The sequence below is a fragment of the Rattus norvegicus genome, chromosome 1 (assembly GCF_036323735.1).
Source record: "Rattus norvegicus strain BN/NHsdMcwi chromosome 1, GRCr8, whole genome shotgun sequence".
Classification (NCBI taxonomy): domain Eukaryota; kingdom Metazoa; phylum Chordata; class Mammalia; order Rodentia; family Muridae; genus Rattus; species Rattus norvegicus.
Genome location: NC_086019.1, coordinates 100,629,201 through 100,650,543, shown reverse-complemented (window position 1 = coordinate 100,650,543; position 21,343 = coordinate 100,629,201). Strand labels below are relative to the sequence as shown.

Sequence of the window (21,343 nt, the reverse complement as noted above, 5' to 3'; positions counted from 1 at the left end):
TACTAATTTAATATGGGACTTTGTCCCTAAGGGTTCCTGCCTTGCCTAGATGTTCACAAGATCAAGTACTGGACTCTTCTCTGTTCCTGCCCTGAATGTAGCTACAAGAGCTCTAGACAAGTTTGCCTCTGTGGGGATCTCAGAAGCAGCCTGGGGTCCAGAGTAGCAGTTTTTTCTAACATTAATACATAATGATGAGTAGAGGCAAGGCCTATGTAAGGCATAAAAGGCCATGGAAGCTCATAGCTGGTGCACATGTTCGTTCAGATGATAATATTGAGAAAAAACATGCCCACAAACACCCACTATATACCAAATGATAAATGGGCCCCTGTGAACCCAGAACTGATTAAGTAGCCACTATGAGCTGGAAGCTCTATTAATATACTACCCAGGCTTATCTGATCTTTAAAAATATCACTCTACAGGATATTCACTTGTCTTTCCCAAATTCAAATCCATCAAACAACTTAGCCAGCATAGTAGGCTCATCTCTACCAGATTCTGTTTCTTAGCAATGGCATTGACCCGCCTTTTTAGAAGTCTCAAGGCTGTGAATATACCCACCTACTTGACGCACACCTGATTCTACAAGCACTTTTTACCTGAAAATGTTTTGAGTCCCTAAAATCAAGCAAACGAGAATATGAGGATTGCCACAGGCATCCTCAGTGGCCTTCGGATAACTGACATTATTAGGATGTTCTTTGGACATGTTAGCTTAGGGTATTTTCTAAAGGACTTCATTGTATCCTCTTTTCCCTTGATCTCCAGAAGGCCAGTGCCTGACGACTACCTGAAGGAAAAAAATAGAAGAATATGAGAGAGTCACAATAGGTCCTGGTGATGACACGGCCATCACCATGAGTCTTCCCACAATGGGTCCTGGTGATGACACAGCCATCACCATTAGTCTTTCCACTCTGAAGTATTCCTACCTAGCACCAACTGGCCCTGTTTACCTGAGTGCTCTCTCTTCATAAACCTGAGGAAAGCAGGGCAGTAACTTCTAGAAACAGCTATTATCCGAGAACTACAGAGAGCAGGTGAGGAAGTCCCTCAGTGACCTCACTCCTCCTGGACAACTCAGACTCGATCCAGTGCTAGGTCCCAGGGTGCCCATATTCCCTGCGAAATCTCTAGACATTTTTTCCATTAGCATCTGTCAATTGTACAAAAGGGTTTCTATCTCTACATATAAATGAATCTTTAACCATATTTATTTCCTTTATTAATCTTTCTTATCCTGTTCCTTTCTCTTCCACTCCCTTTTTGCACGCTCACTATTTCTCGTTCGTTGGGGTTCTTTTCCTTCCTGTCCTAGGTTCTACGTATACAAGAAAATCAAACATGTTTGTCTTTCGGAATCTTGTCTTAATACTTCACAGGATGCAGTGGTTTGAATGAGAACTGCCCTTGTAGGCTCATATGTTTGAATGATTGATCTCCAGTTAACATAACTCTTTGGTTTGAATGAGAACTGCCCTTGTAGGTCCACATGTTGGCATGATTGATCCCCAGTTAGCATAACTGTTAGGGAAGGATTAGGAGGTGCGGCCTTGTTAAAGGAGGTGTGTTGCTGTGGGCAGATGGATGAATCTCTCTCTCTCCCTCTCTCTCTCTTCCCGCTCCCTGTCTCTCTGTCTCTCTCTCTGTCTGTCTCTCTCTCTCTCTCTTTCTCTCTCTTCTCCCTCCCTGTCTCTCTGTCTCTCTGTCTCTCTGTCTCTGTCTCTCTCTCCCTCCCTGTCTCTCTCTCTCTCTTCCCCCTCCCTGTCTCTCTGTCTCTGTCTCTCTCTGTCTCTCTCTCTGTCTCTCTCTCTGTCTCTCTCTCTGTCTCTCTCTCTGTCTCTCTCTCTGTCTCTCTCTCTGTCTCTCTCTCTGTCTCTCTCTCTGTCTCTCTCTCTCTCTCTCTCTCTCTCTCTCTCTTCACTCCACCACCCTCTCTGCCTCTTGCTTGTGAGATGTGAGCTTTCAGCTACCGTTCCAACACCATGTCTGCCTGCCTGCTACCATGCTCCCCACCATGGCAGCCATGGACTCTAACTTCTGGATATGAGCCTTAAATGTTTTCTTTTAAAAGTTGCCTTGGTCATGGGGTTTTGTCACAGAAATAGAAAAGTAGCTAAGACACAGGACGATCAACTCATTCCCCTGCAGATGTCCTGATTTCATTCTTATTTATAGCTATGCAAAGCATTGTGGTACGGTACATATACAGTGCACGTTAGGTAATCAACCCTCCGTGATGGACAGCTAAGTTGGATGCCTAACTTTGCTGCTGTGAATAGCACTGTGGTAAGTGTGGGCCATGTAGATATGGTACACATCTCTACTGATGCTGAACTGGACTTTTTTAGCTATATATCACACACCTGTGTGTGTGTATGTGTGTGTGTGTGTGTGTGTGTGTGTGTGTGTATACATGTGTGCCAGGTAGATGTATGCCATATGGATATGAGGAGGTCAGAGGACATTTTGTTGACATTTGTTCTTTCCCTCTACCCTGTGAATCCTAGGAAATAAATATCAGCCTTGATGGCTTGTGCCTTTACACACTAGCTCATTTCTCTGGCTCTGTGTGTGGTAATTCTCTGCTGAGTGGTCCTATGTAGCCCTGCCTGGTTCTAACTTAACTATGTTGAAACCAAGGCTAGCCTTGAACTCTCAGAGATCTTCTTGCTTTGACCGTTTAAGTGCTGCGATTCTGGGCTTAGAACACTATGTCCAATTTCAGTTTCATTTTTCCGGAACCACCGTATGTATTTCCATAGTGATCAGATTAATTTACAGTCTCTGCATTCACGGCTCTATTTCTTGCTCTTTTTCTAGACAATTGAGCCAAGATGCTCCAAGATACAAGAAACGGAGGCGACATCTGTTTTTGCTGCCTTTCGCTGTATTTATCCTTAATCCTGGGACATAGCCAAGCTGTGCCTAATACTGAGCCTGATCTCTCAACAAACCATTTCATACAGAACTCTGAATCTCTCTTTTGTGTTAGGCATCAATCAGCGATTGCTAACGGGAGGGAGTAAATCCAGTATTCTAGTTCTATCCTAAGACGGTGCTAGACTACTGGATCCGCAGTACTCATTGCCTCAAATACACAACTTCACAGTTATAATCATAAATACTAAATTCATTATCTGTAGCTACAAATATACAAATATATGCATAACTTAAACAGTAATCTCAATCTTCATTAAAAACCCTTCAAGATTATTAACCATAATTTATACATTAAATTTTAAACCTTCAGAATTTAATTTCTTTTTAATGTACAATTCTTTAATGGAAAGAGCACTTCGTCACCAAAAGTGTTAATTTTAAAACAACCGTCAAGGAATCAGTGAAAGGACTGGAAGAGCTTGAAGGGCTCGAGACCCCATATGAACAACAATGCCAACCAACCAGAGCTTCCAGGACCAAGCCACTACCCAAAGACTATAAATGGACTGACCCTGGGCTCCAACCTCATAGGTAGCAATGAATAGCCTAGTAAGAGCACCAGTGGAAGGGGAAGCCCTTGGTCCTGCCAAGACTGAACCCCCAGTGAATGTGATTGTTGGGGGGAGGGTGGTAGTGGGGGGAGGATGGGAAGGGAACACCCATATAGAAGGGGAGGGGGAGAGGTTAGGGGGATGTTGGCCCGGAAACCGGGAAAGGGAATAACAATCGAAATGTAAATAAAAAATACTCAAGTTAATAAAGAAAAAAAAATAAAACAACCATCAAGCCTTGGTGAAGTGGAAACTTCTAGATCCTTTGGAAAGTCAGTTGCTAAAGCTGACATGTGAAGGAACACTTAGCTGAAGCAGACATAAGTGAAAGGCTGTTTTGCTAAAGCAAGCGTGTGAAAGGTCACATGAAGGGTTCTTTGCTAACGGTGTGCATGTATTGGTTCCCTTACATTGCACATTTTAGGCTCCATTTGTTATGTCTCCATAGAGAGAGGCACCAAAAACCTTCTTGTGAGATTCCTGCAGCTTCTTGCTGCTTCTGCGAACTTGGGCCTATTGGAAGAGTAAGGCCAGCTGATATAGACTTGTGTGGAGTTTCGCTAAGACAGACTCATGTATTGAGGCAAGAGGCGTGGTGAGGCAAGACACATGGAGGACACATGATGTTTGAAAAGAGCATAAATAGGACTCAATGGACAGTGACAAGGGCTTGCTTGCTTCTTGGTCTACTGTCTTCACTGATCTCTGCTTTGCTAAGAGAGGGAAAGAATTTCTCCTGGCATCCCTGCTGGTCCTAATCGCTCCTGCTGACTCATGCTGATTCAACTGAGGCAAGGCTATTTCTGCTGACACTATTGAACTGGACTGCTGGTATGTCCGTGAAGTGTTTGAGAATGGATTGAGCCGCCACTGCTGACCTGTGAACTGAACTGCTGATTTCCAGACAACACAGACAGGAGTTGCTCCAAAGAACCTTTCTAAACCTTTCCCTATATCCTAATAACCTTTCTTTTGTACTACCTCTGGTGGGTAGTGGACTAGAAGGAAGGTTTGAGCATTTAACAACCATTATTAAAATTAGAGTAGAGAAAATTTTAAGCCTACACCTAGGGTTAAACCAATCACTTGAGGTTGACTTCCAGAAATGTCATCAGCCCAAGACTCAGAATCATCAATTTCTAAAAACTGAAAGCAAAATTGTCACAGAAGTTAAAGGTGAAGCTGGAGGTGATTTCCAGGCCTCCAAGGTTTGATTGGATGGTAACTCTCTGGATAGCAGAATCCTATAAAGTGTAAAACTTCAAGATGGCAGCCACAGCATCTACTCTTTTTCTCAATGCCAAGTGTTGTCTTCTTTCCTTTATTACCACCACAATATTTGCACCAAAGGACATAGCAATGATAGCTGGTTTCTCTTGAAAGCTTACTAGTCAATACGAAATATCTTCACCCTTTTGATTTTACATTACTGTTGCAGGCAAGTAGATAGATGCATATAGTTAGTATAACAAGAGTTATATTTTATTATGCTAAGGATCATTACACAAGGTTCATGCCCTAAATTCCTAACTATAGTTTTAAACCTGTCTCCCTAGAGCTGCTCACCTACATGACTTATCTTAGCTAAAGATCAGGTCCATTCTCTAACATTAGTCTTTGGTTCAAGGGTCAGGATCCTGGGGTAGACTCTTCAGCCACAAGGCAGATCAAAGTGTTGTGTCTCCAGATGTGCAGAGACCGAGCATTGCTCTTGGTGTCTGCTTGTATAGCATCCAGTGAGGGTCATGGGGGTCTAGGACGGTGTCTGGTTATCCTGAGTGAGTAACATCACTGAGTTCTGGTTATTAGATGCAGCCTTGGGTGTAGTGGGGGATCCTGACTAAGCTGTTTTCCATGTCTAAAAGACTCTGGTTGTTTTACTATGCTCATAACAATTACTCTGCCGAGAAAAATGTTTTAAAACTCAAGCTGCTTCCATGATTGGATGGGCTACAAACAAGGTGGTTTGGTTTGTCTGTTTGGGGTTTGTTTTTCCTGCCACAGGAGCAAGTCTAGGTCCTAGAGAGGTGGATGGGACCAGGGTATAATTGTTTTGTCTTGTCTTAATTTAAGGTGTTCCCAGGTTAACGGGCAGCCGCTCTTAACAGCTGTAGCAGAGACTCCGGAAGTGCAAGGCAGGACGCTCAACAGCTGCGCGTTCCACCCAGAACCCCCAGCCCGTGTTAAACAGGGTGGAGGATTTTTTCTGGCTCCAAGGAATAAATCCCTGAACTGCAACTCTAGCTCTCGGTATTTTGGAGACAGGACCTTGCTGTGCATCCTAGGCTGACCTTGAACTTTACATATACTTCCTCCATCCTCCAAGTGCTGCGTTTACAGGTGTCTGCCTCTGTACATGGCTAATATCACTTTGCGTTAATGAAGGGATTTGTTTCCCTTGACATTTAATTGCAAAGTACAACATTAAATATTATGAAGTATCAGTAGTAATAAGTGTTATTAGAAATCCAAACGATCTGCCACAAGTATGAAGCAACTGCTGTCTGGAGCTCTCCGCCATTAACCTTTCTCTTCTACCTGTCCCATGTGTCTTTATAGCTCTTCCCTTCCCTGATCATACATCTCTCTTTGCAAAGTGTATACTCCATGGCATGAGTGTAACTCTGACAATCTAGACTTTCCTTGTGCATAAATTTCATCCCAAATAACATCAGAATCCTCCCACGGCGCGTTGCCTTGATAGCCAGCCTGTCCCATCCCCCACAGCACATTACTCACTGCTGGCCTGCTGTGATCATCCTGACCAAATCCATTTTGCTAGTACACCAACCCAAGGTGAAAGAGTGCATGTGGTGGGAGGGGCTTACAAAGCCCCTTCTGAGTAGCAACTTTTTTTTTTCTAATCAGTAACTTTTTTTTCTATTTTTTATTTCGGTGATTATAGTATAATTACAACATTTCTCCCTTTCCTTTCCTTTCTTCAAACTCTTCCATATAGCCACCCACCCCATTGCCCCCTTACAGTTGCCCCTCACAGTCCCTTCCCCACCCCCCTATCCCCCCCATCCCTTCTTCCCCTTCTCTCTAAAAGGGTGGAAGCTTCCTCTGGGTACACACACACACACACACACACACACACACACACACACACACACATCAAGTCCCTGCAAGGCTAGGTGCATGCTCTGGCACTGAGGCCAGACAAGGCAGCCAGCTAGGGGAATGTATTCCACACATAGGCAACAGGCTTAGGTACACCCCCCCACTCTAGTTGTTGGGGGAACCACGTGAAAATGGAGCTATACACTGAGCACTAGCTTTAAACAAAAACAAAATTTATGTGTATTTATTTGCCTGCATATATGGACCTGCATGTGTGTCTAGCTCCTATAGTGATCAGAAAGAAGAGGAGGCTCAGATCCCCCTGAAATAGGTGTTACACGTGGCTTTGAGTCACCATCCTGAGGGTTCTGCAAACTGAAGTAAGTATAACCAGTGCTCTTAGCCGTCTCTCCAGCTCCATGAAGATCGGCTTTAAGACAATACTTCTTGCGATTGTGTGGGAAAACACCAGTAATTCAAGCGTTTAGGAGGCAGGGGCCATAGCATGTGGGTTGTATGGTGGGAGTTTACCCCAAAATTGACAAAAAGGGCCTGAGGGAAATAGCTGAGCCAGTAAAACGCTTGAGGATCTGGTTGCACTTTTGCACACACATTTTTTAAAAAAGCTAGGCACAATGGTGCAGGCCAATGCTGGGTGGAGACAGGAGGATCCCTGGATCCTGCTGGCTAGCCACTCTAACCAAATCTATAAGCTCCAGCTTCAGTAGACACCCTGCCTCTAAAGATAAGGTGGACAGGACTAAAGGAGGTACTCAGTGTCAACCCCTGGGCTCTAGACATCTGTCTAGCGAAGTCCTGCTGCCCACTACCTGAAGTTTGGAGGAGTGACCACATGAGAGAGGAAGTGTAGCGATGGGAAAAGCCACATAGATAGCCACAGCAGTAGTGAGGCTGAAGAGTTCCCAGGGACAGTAATCATATTCCTTTTTGCTCTTCTCTTGTACCTTTATGAAGAGTCCGAACGGGTTTCATGTCATCTGTCATTTAAAGAGCCCGACTTTCAGCCGGGCAGAGTGCTGCATACCTGGAATCTCACCCAGCACGTGAGAGGCCGAGGCAGGAAGGTTGTACATTAGAGACCAGCCAGCGCTACAAATTGAGAGTAAGTCTTAAAGAAACAAACACACAAAGGAGCATCTAAATAAATGGACTAGAAACGTCTGCCAGTGCAGTTCATTACAAAATTACACTTTCTTTTTAAAGTAATCTTATAAAAGCAAACATTTCATTGTTTCATTTCATCTTCCAAGCGGCCAGTGACAAATCAGAGCTTTGTATTATAGAGAAGCAACCTGTACCCAATATCTGATGATCATCATGCGGGACCCGTGACAAAGTCTGCAATAGATCCAGTCACGTTGCACAACTGCTTATGCAGGGCTAGCTCATGTCTGACGTTTCCACAGCTTCACCTACAAGCTGCCAATGTCAGAAGGAATCCTGTTCCTTATCCCTAATCCTACTCAAAACAACCGTGTTGGGATAAGGTCCAGGCAAATCTTTCATGAGTCAGCCTCTTCCCCAACATGCTGCTCTCCTTAAGAGTGCTTGCCTTGAGATGTTCAACTCTCTGATTTCATGAACCCACCGGAAGGACGAAAGGATTAGTAAGAGATTCCTCTGCACATGTTGAATCGTGGTAGGAAAAAGAAAAACCAGTGACTCCAGAATAAGAATGGGTGTCCACAGAGCAAGCTGAGGGTCCGACATCTGGTATCTGGTGTTATCTGGTTGACGTTTTTCATGTTTCATTGTTCTTGTCTATCGATGGCAGGAAGGCTTTCAGAACCTGTGGAGTTGTCTTAAACTATTTAAATCAGAACTAGCCCTCAGGGAATTGTTTCTTTTCAGTTTCAGGAGCTCCTGGAAAGGAAGAAAACGTTTCATTGATTTTAGTTCCATAATTCAATCAATAATACTGGATCTGAAGCCCAATCCATGGGAGGGAGTACATGTTGATACTTCAGACCTGGTTAAAATCATATGGTTAGGGAGGCTGTAAGCCCTAGAGCCCCAGAGTACTGCTGTAGCTTCATTAGACAGACAGATAGGCTGTCTTTTAAATATTCATAGCTTCCTTCTAAATATTCATGTTCATTGTCCGTAACTAGTTTTGTTCTCAGCCTTATACAGAAAGGCTTCTTTTTGCAATAGAAGTGGTTAACACAGACTCATACCTAGTCAAAATGTTGGGAATATGTGACTGCTGAGTGCAATGAGACTCAGGGGGTCAGTGAATATTTACTGAAATTCACCAGAGGCATGGGAGTAGAAAGATCGAAGAATTAAAGGATGGCACCAAGTGCCATGATGCACTGTCTTCTGGATATCATGTGATTGCAATCAGGGACCTCCAGAAGCTATGCTCACCTGCACAGTACTGGGCCCATCAACATCCTATCCATCCTGTCATGGATGGGGAGATGCTCAACAGGTCCCATCTCACTGGGCAGCTATTGGCAGTTAAGGGTTTGTTGGTGAGAGCTGTCATATTCTTCAGTGTTGTAGCCACTAAGTCAGTTACCCATTCTCCAGTAAATCATCTCCTGCCTATCTTCATACTGATTTTACATTCAGTAGGGTCAAAAAAAAAAAAAGACCCATGGGAAGGAAAGAAATGACAAGATAATAATAATATAAACCTGTCTCCTAGCAATTCATATAAATATATGTAGATTAACAAAATATGAAGTTGTCAAGATACGAACAAAACTACATAAAAGTATGGAAGGGAACTAAAACTTAAAGCAAAGAAGGAGTTGATCAGGAATGAGAGAGGGATAAGAGGGCAATGAAGGGTGTTCATGGTCATAACATTGTGTGTGTGTGTGTGTGTGTGTGTGTGTAAGTTATAAAGCCAAATAAGAGCAAAGAAAGCTAAATGCTTATGATAACAATATAAAGAGAAGAAAAAGAATTCAAACGAGTTACAAGCATACAACAAGAAACTAATATGAAACTAGGTTTAGGCCAGCTCTTAGGGAGCAGAGGCAGGCAGATCTCTGTAGATTTGAGGCTAACCTGATCTACAGAGTGAATTTAAGGTCAACCAGGGATCTGTAGTGAGATCTTGTTATAGTGGAGGGGAAGAAAGAAAGAAAGAAAGAAAGAAAGAAAGAAAGAAAGAAAGAAAGAAAGAAAGGAGGAAGGAAGGAAGGAAGGAAAATGTTTTAAACTACTACATGAAAATGCTGGAATGTCATTTTGTTTTCCCCTGTTTTTCTTGCATGCAGATATAGTACTTTTTATAATAAAAAGCACACACATGCAATAAAATATTACTAGTATCTGCCTTGCTGTGAGGATGGCTAGGGAGATAAATTACATAATTGTTATGGAAGCGTTTTTTTCTCTTTAAAATGTGATCTCTGTGTCAGTCCCTGTGACCACTGTTATATTATGCCATGCTCCACCACACTCACTCAGTAGAACACAGCTGCCCCATTTTTCCTTCTTCCCTGAAATTAAAGTAAAAGCAAACCACCCCAAGGGCAAGCACCAATCCCTGACACTTACTAATGATACTCTGTTATGCTTGCAGACAGGAGCCCAGCATAACCATCTTCTGAGAGGCTCCACCCAGAGCTGACTGAAACAGATGCAGAGGCCCACAGACAAACATCGGATAAAGCCGGGGAGTCTTATAAAAGAGTTTGGGTAAGGATAGAGAGCCCTAGAGAAGATAAGAACTGTCTTGGAAGACCAGCAGAGCCCCCCTGAGCCATTGAGGACTTTCAGAGGCTGTACTACCAATCCAAAACCATACACGGGCTGAATGTAGCCTCTCCCCAAACATACGTAGTGGATGTGTAGCTCTGTCTTCATGCGGGTCGTGCAACAACTGGAGAGGGACTGTCCCTAAAGCTGTTGCCTGTCTGTGGATCCTGTCCCCCTAACTGGGCTGCCTTGTCTGAACTCAGTTGGAGAGGATGCACTTAGCAGTACAGAGACTTGATGTGCCAGGGTAGGGGGACAAGGGGGACCTCCACCCTCTCAGAGGAGAAGGGGAAGAGGGGATGGGGGAAAGTCTGTATGGTGGGGGCTAGGAAGGGGGCAGTGACTGGGAGGTAAATTGAACAAATAAATTAATTAATAGAGAAAAGGGAATTTTTTTAAAAAAGTGAAAGCAAGCAAGGGCAAATTCTCACCCAATTTCATATATAACTAAACTCTTGGGATGCTCGCCTCTCTTGTAGGACTGATTAAATGAAATTCACCAGAGGCTTATTCTTCTGTAGAATAAAACAGGGAAGGCAATTCTTAATGGCTACTACATCTGTGATTACAGGGATTTGAGTGAGTAACATGTGCTTCACAGCACCAAGACTCTCTTCCAAACTTTCTCCAATTCAGGGCCAGTGTACAAATCTATCTTCAGCATTCATGTCCTGTGATTCAGCTTTGGGGTATGCATAGACCCATCTCCTTACCAAGGATCTCACTTGATAAAGTGACTTGGTAAAGAAGACTCCAGAATGAGCAGCTGAAACCGTTTCCCATCCACATGAGAATCACAAACACAGGATCCTTTGTCTTCCCCTCACAGCCTGCTAGCTCTTCTCCTTTTTGTCTCCAGGCCACAGAACACCTTTATTCATGCTTCTCATAACAAACTTCTTTTTACAAAAATAATATCTGTCCTCAAATTGTTCAGATACTGAGGATTTTACCATGAGAGAAAGTGAGCCCAGAAATGAGGAACTACATAAATTGACATTTATCCCTTTGACATTTCCATCTGGGTAAAATTCAAATTATTTTAGACATTTTTATACTAACCACAATCTCAGAAAGAGATTGTGTTTTTGTTATACTCCCACTTCAGCATGTAATATTTTAGAGTGATATGCAAACTGGTAGGCCTGCCATCTACTCAAAGATCCTTTTAAGTTATTATTCTGTTGCTATGGAGAGACACCATAACCAAAACAACTTATAACAGGAAGATTTAATTGGTGGCTTCCTTACATTTTAGAGGTTTAATTCGTTATCACCACAGAGGGAAGCAGTAGCTAAGAGCTTTATATTCTGATCCACAGAACAGGGTCGGGGGTAGGGTGGGGGAGGATAGGAAAAAGAAAGAGAGAGAGAGAGAGAGAGAGAGAGAGAGAGAGAGAGAGAGGGGGGGAAGGTTAGGAAAGAAAAGGAAAGGAAGGGAAAGGAAAGGAAAGGGAAGGAAGGGAAAGGAAAGGAAAGGAAAGGAAAGGAAGGGAAAGGAAAGGAAAGGAAAGGAAAGGAAAGGAAAGGAAAGGAAAGGAAAGGAAGGGAAGGGAAAGGAAAGGAAAGGAAAGGAAAGGAAAGGAAAGGAAAGGAAAGGAAAGGAAAGGAAAGGAAAGGAAAGGAAAGGAAAGGAAAGGAAGGGAAAGGAAAGGAAAGGAAGGGAAAGGAAAGGAAAGGAAGGGAAAGGAAAGGAAAGGAAAGGAAAGGAAAGGAAGGGAAAGGAAAGGAAAGGAAGGGAAAGGAAAGGAAAGGAAAGGAAAGGAAAGGAAAGGAAAGGAAGGGAAAGGAAAGGAAAGGAAGGGAAAGGAAAGGAAAGGAAAGGAAAGGAAAGGAAAGGAAAGGAAAGGAAAGGAAAGGACTGAGGCTACTATGAGCTTTTGAAACCTTAAAGTCTATTCCCAGTGACACAGTTTCTTCAACAAGCCACACCTCCTAATCCTTCCCAAACAGTTTCACAGGTGACTCAGCATTCAAATATAGAAGCCTTTTGTGTGCATTCTCATTTCAAACCATCACATACAAAGATACATGCTTGTCACTGTGTCAAGTGCTATATGGGTTACAAGAAAAGAAAATTATAGATTTTGAGGTTTAGGAAACTACAAAAGAAATGAATTTGCTGGGATAATTCATCTGGATTGCCAACTTGAGTGGATTGAGAGAGGTGTAGAGGAAGTAAGCATCTGAATGTGTCTATAATGGTATTTTTAAACATAGTTAAGTTATAGCTCCCACCAGACTTCAGCTGGGATTAGAGATTTCATCCTAGAAATTTCCAGAATTAATTCACTTTGTCCTCCCCAATCTATCACTAACTTTAAAAATGCCCTAAAGGTTTGCCTACAGCCAGATCTTATGGCATCATTTTGTCACTTGAGGTTTCCTCCTCTCAGACATCTCTAGCTTGTGTCAAGTTGACATAAAACTAGCCAGGACGTCTATCATACATAAAATAAAATGACCTAATATGACAGACAAGACTGTTTACAAGTGCCAATATTTGGGACTTGAGAAAAATGTCAAAACATCAGAAAACATGGATGTGCAGGGATAGTGGGAAGCTTTATAGAGGATGCAGGAATAGAGGGAGGCATGTACACATGTCAGGCTGATGAACAAACAGGGCAGAGAAATGGGACATAAAAGTCACCCTGCAGGACAGGGGTGTGTATGCAGGTGGAAAGGTGGAGGAAGATATAGGAGAAGAATAGTAGATTTTTGTGGAAAACTTAGAGGAGATTGAGCTGAGTATGGAAAAGAAGCCAACACACTTCTGGGAAATGCTCTCAGATAAATTCCCTAATCTGACTTTCAGTTGGATGCAAATTGATAACGGATTGGTCAAACTAAATCAAAGTGGAGGAAAACATGTGATTCAACTCTGAAAGCGGACGACTAAAGAACACCCAAGACAAATGTCATGATGACCAAGAGACTGTAAGGTACATAACCTTCCCAGTACTTCAGTCAATAGAATGCCAGTATTCTACAGACCTTACCTCTCCGCATTCCCACAAGTCTTTAGGAAAGCAAATAGACCAGAAAGCCCAACAGCCATTCCAAAAGAAAAAAAAGTGTTTACCCTAGCAAAATACCATCCAACACAACTGACTTTTCAAAGAACCCTTCTTAAGTTTCCTCTTCATACCTATATAGATGTTTTTGAGAGGAGAGGTCTCAACTGAAGGATGACTTCTGAAAAGTGCCTGCAGTTCTTCCTCAGATGAAAAGCAACACCAGACTTAAGATAAGATCAGATATTTCATCTAGAAAGAAGTGCCTAGAAGTATCTTGATCTATGCTTCTACTAAGCCCATTTTAAGAATGATTTTTATGATATGATTTAAACAATAGAGGTAAAGCACACAGTATACAGAATATCAGACATTCTGCTAACTCATTCTCATATATATATATATATATATATATATATATATATATATATATATGATTACACCATGTTTATACAAGATACAAATAACTATCTCATCCAGATTGGGCACTAATGACAGACCAAAGTACAGATACTAGCAAAGTTCAACTTGGTGAACCAATAAGTTTTATTAGGAATACTTATAGAAATATGAGCTAAGGGTTTACTTACAGGAACAAAAATGACTCAAAGACAGATACATTACTAAAATCTCATCCCAGCACACACGACAGCTCATCAAAACTGGAAATCTGGAGCACACTGCGAGCCTGCAGGCAGCTCAACATGTTGTTGAGTGACAGTTAGTTCCCTTGTTCTGAGCCTCTTTCAGGCAGCTTAACTTGTCTGAGAGAGTCTCTCAGCAGGCCTTGCTTCTTATATATATTTGAGGAGGGATGGGGCTAGTGAATCTGGTCAGTTAATGGGACTTCCTGAAACCATTGAGTTTCTTACTTCCTGAACTTAGTGAACTTCCCTGAAAGATAGTGTTTCCCCACCCTTTAGCATATCCTGTTGTTTCACCGGCCTGCAAACATCCCATCTCAAAATATCTTGTTGTTTCATCTCCCTTGCAATATTCTGTTTCTTAGTGAGCTTAACTCCAAGGTGGAAGACTTTAACTTTAGAGGAAACTGCTACACAACACATTTCTGGGAAGTAGCTTGATTTCAATTTTCACTTCATATTTATTCTGTTTGACTTGCTCTATTTTTGAGTGAAACGGGGACTTGCTGTGCAGGTCAAAGTAAACTTGAACTGGGGATACAGAGTAGGTTGACTTCAAACTTATAATTCTATTCCCTAAGCCTTTGGAGTGTTGCAATTATAGGTGTGTGGTTGTACTGTCAGGCTTGAATTCCTGTTGTTGTTCATAGCTGCCTGCGTCAGAAGGTCAATGAGAAATAACTTACCCCAAATATTACCAGTCATTAAATGACTACTTAAAGATATGTAGATAATGCTATGGGAGGAAAAAAAGATAAACTGAGCCATCCAAATAACTAGAGAGCCAAGATCTATTACCAGCCCAAGGACTAGGAGAAATGGGACTGATAGCAGGGGTCTCAGGACAGGGCCGGCAGGTGCTACAGGCGTGGAGGAATACATAATGCCAGAGCATGCACTGGGGCAGGAGGAGGGAGGACACTGCATCTGTCTCCCCTTTCTTTCTTCCACCTATTAATTCTTCTCTAGCACCTCACACTAGTCAAATCTAGCCTCAGCAGGCAGGTGACAATGAGATTGGGCACAAAAGGCAAAGACCAGAGAATATTTGTAGGCCCTGTGGAGATCACTGGATCACTATCAGGAAAGCCAATTTCAACTCTGACCCAACAAAGAATATTTTTATCAGCAAAATGTGAGTAAAGCAGGAGTCCTCTTGGCGGCAGAAACAGAGAGCACAGAACAAGATGCAGAGTCCATTGTTTCTCACACAGAGGTAGACATGCACATGTGCATATGTGCAAACACACACATACCTGTACATACAAACATACATACACATACACACACACACACACACACACACACACACACACACACTACAGATTATCACATCAAGCTTCCAAAATAGAAACAGTAATACATTAGCTTCTTTCCATTGCTGTGATCAAACACTATGACCAAAACAGTTGATAAAAGGAAGAACTTATTCAGGTTTGTGATTCCAGAGAAACCATTGTGTAGTCAGTCCTCTTTCATAACCAGGAGACATGGCCGTAAGCAGCAGACATGGCTGCAGAAGGATAGAGGTGAAACATTACATCTTCAAATGCAAACTTGAAGTAGAGCAAGAGAGCTGGCAATTACAAAAGACTTAGTCTCAAAAGCCCAATCCCCAGAGGATACATTTTCTCCATCAAGGCCATACCAACTAAACCCTCCCCAAAGAACACCACCAACTGGGGACCAAGTATTCAAATACCTGAGACTATGGGGGATATTTTGCCTTCAAACCTCTATGAGGCATATAAAAGTTAACGTTCTAAAGACTGAAGACTTCAGCATTCATTCCTTAGCCCCTAAATCAATGCTGGGGTAACTTTTCCAAGGATAATGTGAAGAAGTAGTCGACCAACAGCTGACCAGGGAAACAATTCTACTTAAGTTAACTTGGTAAAACGTGAGTTTTTTGAAGTTACAGAAACATGGGCCAAGGGTGAGTCGTCAAAAGCAGTAACAGAAGAGAAAAAACACATTCTTGAGCAGGGGTGACAGGTGAAAGCTGCATCCCTGAAGCTCTCTGCCCGACTTGCAGGCATCTCCACTAAAGAGTCTCCCTCAGCCTCAGGAAATTCTTATGACTTTTAGAGCCTTTAAGGAGAGCTCTAAATTTTCATGAGCTTCCTAGGTCTTTTGAGCCTGGTTTCAGGAGGAAAGTTTTCACTTCAGAGGAAATATCTATACACTAAACAAGATCCAGGTTTAGAGTCTGTCAGTATATTAGAAGTGCCTTTCCTGATGATTCTGACTCTTCAGACAAAAGAGGCCTAAAGATGGAGAGAAGGGCAGACACAGAAGAATCCCTGAACACTCACACTGAACAAGAAAGAAACCTATGAAGATATGGTTGAAGGTCTCTCTCTCTCTCTCTCTCTCTCTCTCTCTCTCTCTCTCTCTCTCTCTCTCTCTCTCTCCCTCTCTCTCTCTTTCCCTCCCTCCCTCCCTTTCCCCCTCCCTCTCTCTTTCCTTCCCTCCCTCCCTCTCTCTCTGTCTGTCTTTCAAACACATACACAATAAAAGAAAAATGTGGGTTTTACATGCAATATCATGCAGACTTAACAAAAAGAAACCCTGTCATTTGTGATAAATTTAAGAGACGGGAGGCTTGGATCTCTACGACGTTGCCAAGACCATCCCATAGTGAGAAAATACTCTTTATCAACAAATGCTGCTGATAGGGTTGGATACACCCAAACAAAAGTAGGGCTCCTTCCTCTTCTCACCCAAAGGTATGTACAAAATTAACTCAAAATCAATAAAGACATAAATATAACAACTAAAAATCTAAGATTCTTAGAACAACAAAACACGAGAGTAAATCTTCATGACCTTGGATTTAATTATGAAGTCATAGGTACGATACGAACAGAATAATCAATATAAGTGTATAATAGGACTTTGAATTTCTCAAAGGCTATATACCAAATTGGTGTGGTGCTATATACCTGTAATCTCAATATTCAGGAGACTGGGACAGGAAGCTAGTGAGTTTGAGGACAATCTCCATTACACAGGAAGAACCAGGATTTGGTTTGCTTTGCTTTGGTTTTGGGTAGTGGTGGTGACTTTTAAGATGGCTGTGGTGGCACGCACCTGTAAGTTCAAATTTGGTCTGAATAGTGAGTTCAAGGCCAACCAGGACTACCTAACGACATCCTGATTCGAATAAAGAGGGGGAAGTAGGAGATAGAGAAAGAAGGAGAAGGTAGATGTGGAGGAAAGGGGGAAAGGAGGATAAGTAGGAGGAAAGGGAAGAAGAGAAAAAGGAAGAGGAAGAAAAGAGGAGTAGGAAGGGGGAAGCAAGGGAAGGGGGTGTGCTGATGGTAAATCATGTCTCCGATGAGAAATAAGGCACTTAACCATGGGTAATGCATTTGAATAGATATTTCTCCACAGGAAAAACAGATATCGGTACCAAGAACATGCCTTCAAAAGATGCTTAATATCTTCAGTCACTAGAACATGCAAATGAAACCACTGTGAGATGTCACCCACATTCTTGAGGATCATTCCAATTACAACACCACAGAGAAGGTAGTGCTGAGAGCGTGAAAAAAGCTCAGTTCCCTTGCCCTGCTTGGTAATGCCTTTGTGAATTGCCTCAGCTCCTGGGGAGGAAAAGGTGTGAGAGCCAGGGTTAGCTTTTAAGTTTTAAGTACTGTCTACGAGATCCACGAAACAAAAAAACGCCTCTAACCTGTGAGCCCCAAAGGCAGAGCTTTCTGAAGTGCTGGAGCTATTATTGATGGGAGATAACAAAGCATGTATTTTCACTTCCCTGAACAAGCTTGTTTGACTCAACTGCACTAAATGTGCTTTATCACATGTAGGCAGGAGATATATGAGCAGCAAGTATGTCAGGATGTGCACTTGCCCTGATTGAATGTAGACAGGAAGTATGCAGGCAGGAAGTTAATCAGGATATGGCTTGCCCCTGATAGGACCTGATGGGAAACAATAGCCTTATGTGGTTTCTTTTTTAAACCTCTGCAAAAGTGACTCGTTGCCATTTTCAGTTAACCCAAGAATTAGCCAGAGCCAATCATCCTGACCAGTATTTATTTAAAACTTGCTTTAAATTTGGCTCAAAATTGTGGTAATGGTCTTATTCTTCCACAGCGGGAAAAACAAAGTCTTGGCAGTTCATTGTAATTCCCGCTGACCCAGCAATCTGCGATTAGGTAGTGTAAAAATATGTATGAGTGAGAGCTTTTAGCTTTATCGATTTCACACAAAAAGTGGAAGCTGGATGCAGTAGTTAGTGTACAGGGATCTGCAAAAGGAGGATGGCCTAAGCCCTGGAGTTCAACAGCAGTTTCACACATGAGACCTCATCTTAGAAATGTTCTCACGGGGGTTGGGGATTTAGCTCAGTGGTAGAGTACTTGCCTAAGGTTAAAATGGCATAAGTCCCATGGCCACTTCTTCAGAAAACATTGTAGAGGAAAGAGGAGGAAAGGAGAAATGGATGGAGGAAAAGGAAAGGAGGGAAGAAAGGACAGAAGAAAGGAGAAAGAAAAAGTTGAACATTTATATTCATCAATAGATGGGCTGATAAACAAAAGGCAGTATATCATTATTGCAGAAGCTCATTCAGACATGACTAAAACTGCAAACATACATAAATAAAATCTTGAGATATGCTAACATGAGAGAGCTTTGCAAATAGATCCTAACTGGAACCTAGTGACAATTTTATATACATGAAAGGGTCCAGCCACAGAGGCAGTGGGTAACAGGGGCTCTGGGAGGGGTGGCAGTGACTGTTTAAGACAAGTGTTTCTTTCTGGATGGCCTAAATGTTCCAGAAGTAGGTACAGATGACAGAATGCTGTGGCTGTGCTGACAGACCCCGAATGTTACACTGAAAATGGTTGCATATGTAAAGCCAAAACATAAATTTTAATTCATTTTAAAACCAGTACCACTTACTATCTCTCTCCTAGACATAGAAACTCACCTTTCTCTTATATTGGACTTGATGTAGGCTTCGTAGACCATGGGTTCAATCTCCAGCATCACAAACCAAAGTCAGAAACAAACAAAGTTTAAAACACACACACTCTGACTCATCTCCTTTCTGCAGAAGGAATTTTGTTTTTCTGTCAGGCAGGATGGTCCATGGCTACAATTCTAACACTTAGAAGGTGTCGGTAGGAAGATACGGAGTTCTTGGCTACATAGCAAGTCGGAGGCCAGCAAAAACTAAGGCATATTGACCCGTCCAGAGGGTCCAGTTATTCAGGGTCCTGAAGAGGCTTTCTACCTGTGGGTCAATGGGGGTGAAGAGAAGGAGACCAAGCAAAGTTCTGTTGTCAAGGTCTCGTTTATTGAGAGAAATGTACAGCATTTAAAGTTCTGAGGCAGGAATTGAAGCTTAGGGTGGGGGAGCATTGGGAAGTGCCCAAGGATATAAGGTGAACCACTAAACTGCAAGATATCCTCCTTAAACAAAGAGACAACAGTCTTCCGGGGACATGTTCTTTGAAAAGGTCGAACCCTTCTCAGGAATCTGCTCAGGGACATCCGGTGTTTGCTCAGGCTGAAACATCCTGTGATTGCTCCCGAGGTCTTCCTCGGAGAGGCTTTTGTCCAACAATCTCATAATCTTACAGCAGTCACCTAGGGGTAAGCTTTTGTGGCCATACAGCTCAGAGTCATGTAGCCACCTTGAGCTATGCAGTCACAAAGTGGAAAGAAAGGAGGAGGAAGGAAGGAAGGCAGAAGGAAGGAAAGAAGGAAGGAAAGAAGGAAGGAAGGAAAGGAGGGGAAAGGAAGAAAGAAAGGAAGGAAGGCAGAAGGAAGGAAGAAGGAAAGAAGCACAATTACTGAATCATGCTCAGGGTTATCGTGCTTTCTGGAGCTGTGGGACAGCAAGCACAGTCCTGTAAACGTGCTTTATCAAGGCTAACTCACACTGCAAAGTTTAGCGAGAGTCAGAGAAATGAAACTGCAGATAAAGTCATCAGACTCTCCCCTCCTAAAAGTTGTCCAAAAACTACTAAACAGAACAATTTAAAAGCAGCATGGACTTAAAAATAGCCTGCTGTTTGGTGTATCTTGTCAATCTGTTACCACATATATATATATTCTCTAACAGCCCTCTAATTAGCACTGGCTTTCACTACCTCTGCCCCAAAATGTTTACGTTGGAAGTTACAAATTACTGTCTAATTATACTGGCTACTTTGTTTTGCATAAAATATAAATAAAATCCCATAAATGCTATTTTCAAAGTACTGTCATCACTTTTTTCTATAGGATGACTAATGAACTTTCCCAGCTTTCCCCCAAATATGAGCAATAAAAAACTTTAATTAAATGTGGCAATGTAGGAATTCACCACCACTTCCACTAGAAGCAGATTGCTTACAAGTGCGAAAAGTTTGCCACCAAGTAGAAACATAAAATTCGAGCAGAACAGCAAATTCAGCATCTGGATTACAAGTTCCAGCGATGCTTCTCAGAAGGTTTCAGCATCTCCTTTCCTGCTATGCGCTGAGGAAATCACAATACCAGTGTAGGTGCGTGGTGCTCCTCACAACAGGAATGGATTGGGAATGAAGCCAGACAAATGGATTGGGAAGATTTGGTGTATACACGCAATAGGATTTTGTTGGCTTATTTTACAGAAGAATTTTAGCAACAGTATACTTTACTCAAAAGTCATGTCAGTCTGTGCCCACATTATTATTTCTGTTACCCAATAAGTCCAAATTGATGTACTTGTTAGCTTTGTTAACTTGATAGGAGCTAGAGTTGTCTGAGATGAGGAAACCTAGTCTGAGATTTCTGGCCTGTAGATGGCCTCCTATGGGGCACGTTCTTGATTGATGATAGATATGGGAGGGTCCAGACTACTATGGATGGAGGTCTCCCTGGGAAAGTGGTCCTGGGGTATATAAGAAAACAGGCTGAGAACGTGATAAGGAACAAGCCAGTAAGCAGTGTTCCTTTGAGGACCCTGCTTCAGTTCCTGCCTTGAGTTCTTGCCCTGACTTCCCTCAGTAATGAACTGTGAGCAGTAAGGTGGAATAAACCCTTTCCTTCTCAAGTTGTTCTTGGCCGAGGTGTTTATCACAGCACTAGAAAGCAAGCTAAAGCAGGGGAAGCTTGCCCACCAACATAACGCCTGAGTACCAAGACTTAGGCCATGTCAGAAGCCAGCTTGGCCAGAGGTAATGATTCTTTCTCATGTGCCTACCCAGTCTGTCTCCGACTCTGCAGACAGCATGGGCTACCGCCCCAGTTTGTTTCACACACACATGTGTGACAGAGATGGGGCAAGGTCCAAATCCCATCCATCAGCAGTACACCTGCTTCCCACATAAGTAATCCCCTTGTTCAGCTCAGCACACCATCTCAGAGCTGCTCCTAGGCT

At 42.5% G+C, this 21,343-nt stretch overlaps 1 long non-coding RNA gene across 1 annotated transcript; it reads left to right on the top strand.

Moving 5' to 3' along the window:
- The first annotated feature begins 888 nt into the window (after positions 1-888).
- Positions 889-2,977, top strand: LOC120097732 (uncharacterized). The gene is made up of 2 exons (XR_005495367.2): positions 889-1,046; positions 2,830-2,977. It is a non-coding gene; the product is annotated as an uncharacterized LOC120097732 (long non-coding RNA).
- The last annotated feature ends 18,366 nt before the right edge of the window (positions 2,978-21,343 follow it).